General features: G+C 58.4%; 1 protein-coding gene across 4 annotated transcripts in view; it reads right to left on the reverse strand.

Moving 5' to 3' along the window:
* Positions 1-2427, reverse strand: part of ADNP (activity dependent neuroprotector homeobox) — a 30135-nt gene extending 27708 nt beyond the window's left edge. For 2 of the 4 annotated variants that reach the window (XM_030762876.2, XM_022597714.2), the window contains exon 1: positions 141-307. The gene's annotated coding sequence lies outside the window, so the exon portion shown is untranslated. Of the gene's footprint in view, positions 1-140; positions 308-2323 lie in introns of those variants that run through there. The other 2 variants (XM_022597715.3, XM_089897075.1) reach the window with 2 other exon arrangements.
* Positions 2428-3536: the final 1109 nt, after the last annotated feature.

Below are 3536 nucleotides of genomic sequence, written 5' to 3' on the forward strand. Positions count from 1 at the left end.
CAACCAGCTCTAACCCGTTCCTTGAGGAATGTGGCTAGGCTGAAATTTTGGAAGTGCTGGCTTTGGTGGTGACCAAGGAGGAAGAAGTCTCTGGCTTCCCTGTTGCTGCAGTTCCCACCCTCCAAAATGAATATACCCACCGGTGTGAATTGACAATGTGGTCCAAAGAGCAAGGCAGGAACGGAGTCCAGATCCTCAAAATGGTAGTACAGGGCATAACCACTAGGCCACCTATCAGTTCAGTACAAAAAGTACAACCCTGTGCATCATGGTGCAAAAGCTGGGGCCTAGGTTTCGCATTGTGCATCTCACACCTATGGAAATAACAAGAGGAGTAAAATCTATAGAAATCAACACACCCTATGAAAGTGGGTGCTCACAGAAGACTGGTGTCAACACTTTTGCAAAGGTGGTTGGCTACTGAGATAATGAACAGCAACCACAAGTCCAAAGTTGGAAAGAAAGAAAATTTTACAACCAACTCTGTTGAGTCTGACAATGAAGAACTCAACATGGGCTTGATGTTTACCAACAAGGCTTTGCAAATCATGACACCCATCTACATACTTATGAAAATTACTACCCCACTAAAATCTAACATCCCTCAAGGATTTTCAACTCTCAAAGAGCTGAAAAGGTTGGGGCCATGAAGAAGGGAAGTAATCAGCAATTCCCCCAAACCTGTTACTCCGAGGTTTTAAACTTTTCCCTTTACCATCTGACCTTGGGAAGATATGGTGACACATTCAAAGCTTAAGGTGGAAGAATTCCAGAGAAGGGGCTATCTGTGTACCAAGGATGTGCCAAGATGATTCCTCAAGAACAAATGTGGGTTGTCCAAGGGTCAACAGTTTTGAAAAAGTAAAAAGAGAGAACTTCTAAAACGCAGGGTAAATTCTTTAAAAGAAATAAAATCACTGCTCTTGACTCACTTGATCCTTCACCATGTTGCTGTCAGCTCACCAACTAAGAGTGTGTGAGTGTGTCTTGCTGGGTCCATTTTCCCATGGTCTGTAGAAGGCGCTGTGAAGCACATCCTGTTCTAGCTCTGGGGCCCTTCCCCCCTCTGCAGCCTTACCCAGTGCAGGGAATGCGCCCCCTACTGACTCCAACGCTCATCGCCTTTAGCCGACTTGGCTGCGGTGCATTTTGGGTGGGGGCTGGTATTTTCTTCAAGGCCATAAACCAGAAGCAACAATGCGGATTTATAAGGAAACTGTATCAAGCTACCCAGGAGTTCTTTTGTTTTTGTTTTTTCCCCATTCTGAAGGTTCAAGACACTGGCACAAGAAGCATCAGGGAAAGAGATTGGGTGTGTGGGGATGGACAGCATCAAAATGGCAAACACAGGAAACAGTTTGGTTCTTTTCCCTCCTAAGCCTTTGTCTGAGAAATGGGGTTATGGCAAGAACTGTCCAGAGGAATTGGGAAGGCAAGAACATCAAGAAGACTCAGTGTGGGTATGTGTGTGGCTGGAAAGACTATTAGACCTTAGCGCCTGGTCTTGGGCAGAAGAGGAAGAGAAGCAATCGCGCCTTTTCCAGCAGACAGGCATCCAGGTTTGGGGGGAGGGGAAGGCAGGCAGGCAGCCCAGAGGAAAGAAGAGGTGAATAAAAGGGTGCTCAAAGAACTACTCCCCATTCATTGCACACACACACAAAAAGAAAAAAGAAAAAAATCTTTCGCAGCTTTCTGGATTTCCATTTTTTACCATCTTACTGCAAAGTTGGGGCTCAGAATGCTCGCAAGAGGTCGTGCTGACCAGGCAGCTGCGATTGAGAAAAGGGGGTGGTGGAGGACTCCGTGGTCAGGATAGGAGGGGAGCTGGCTTGTTGGGGAGGAAGGATTGCACAGGGGAGGCAAAGACTTTCACTCCGTGCCATGCATGCTCCCCGCCCCCCAATCTATTCCCCCCCTCCCCCGACTAAAGGTGGGTAGACCTGGCAGAAGGCTCGTCCCAGGGATTGGGGGTGTGCGTGGGGGGCTCATTTTGGGCGGGGGGCGGGAGTAGTTCCAGGGATGGGAGAAGCTCGATTCTTGCTGGGGGCGGGGTGGAGAGAGATGCCACTAGCCGCAAAAGCTCCGGCGGCCAGGGCGGCTGCTGGCCTCCGCGGGCTCACGGGGCGGGGAAGGGGGGTCGGGCTGCAGGAGGAGGCGCCCGGACCGCGGAGCAAGAGCCCGGGTAGCGGTCCGCGCCGGGGCGGGTGCTCCGTCAGCACCGGAGTATGCAAAGGAGCGTGTGCGGCCGGAGGGCTGGCGGTCTCAACAATAATGCGCCCGCGGGGCCGGCCGTGGGTCCGCGCGCGGCGGTCGCCGGGCTTACCTTGACTCGGCCTCGAGGCGCGCGCGGGGCCGGCGTGCTCGGGGGCCGGGCGGCGGCGGCGGGCGGATGGCGGCGGCACGGCGCTGGCGGCGGCGAGGGCGCGCCCGGGGCCTCGTCGCGCTCCGGCTCGGCGGCCTCGGCGGGGTCCGGCTCGCGCCGCGGCCGCGGCTGCTGCCGGGGGGCGCGGCGGGCGCAGCAGAGCGGCGGGCGGCGGCGGCGGCGCGAGCGGCTCCCTCCAGTCCCCTCGCGGGCGGCGGCGGCAGCGTCGTCGAGCGGTGCAGACAAAGGAGGGGCGGAGGGAGGAGACGGAGGGTGTGGGAGAGGCGGCTTCACCGGCGCGGGCAGGCGGGCGGCGACGGCCGCGCTCCTCTTACTCCTCAGCAGCGGGGACCGAGAGAGGGAGCTGTGTCTGAGGAGACGCCAAAATCCCCCTTAGCGCTGCCCGCGGGAGGGGGAGGGGGCACAAGATGGCGGCGGGCGGGGGGGCGGGAGTTCAGTTCATGGATCCCGGCGGGCGGCGGAGGGGAGACCGGGCCGGCGGAGGCGGCGGCAGCAACGGGCGGGGGAGGGGGGCTGATCCCGCGTCTCCCCTCAGCAGACAATACAAGCGCCTCGGAGCGAGTCCCCGAACCTGCCCTAGCCAAAATGGCGGCCGAGAAAGAGCGGAAGTGACGTAAGTATCTCATTAGCATAAGAGGACTCATTGTCCAGCTAACTAAGGGGGGCAGTGGGGGACAGTACCCTCCCCCCCCCATAGACAACTCTTACTCCCACCTGTGTTTGCTCCTAACTTTTTCTGAGGGAGGGTGGCATCAGCACCCCCACCCCCACCTAAGGGACATTATATAATCCCCACTGAGGGGGAGCTCTCGCGAGAACCAAGAGGATTTGCCATTGACCCACTAGGAGGCGCCGCGGATAATGGCCGCAGTGCGCCTCCATGGCCCGTGTGCACGGCGGGCGCCTTCCTCTGGCCACAGCGCCGGCGGCGGAGGCACAAGCAGAGGGCCGCAGCACGCGCTGCACTCAGTCAGGTGGCCGCGCTGGGGATCCTTGCGCGGGCCCAGCTGGGCCTGGACTACATCTGGTGGGAGGGGGCGTGCGCGCAGCCCCGCGGCTCCACGTGCTGGGAAGCCCGCGCTCTCGGGCTGGGCAGCAGCAGCAGCCGGAAGGGCAGACACACCTGGCCGGTCATGCCCGACACCTCCTGCTT

This window comes from Delphinapterus leucas, chromosome 15, assembly GCF_059928025.1.
Source record: "Delphinapterus leucas isolate spDelLeu-1000000601 "Yukka" chromosome 15, BTC_Dleu_Yukka2, whole genome shotgun sequence".
Lineage (NCBI taxonomy): Eukaryota > Metazoa > Chordata > Mammalia > Artiodactyla > Monodontidae > Delphinapterus > Delphinapterus leucas.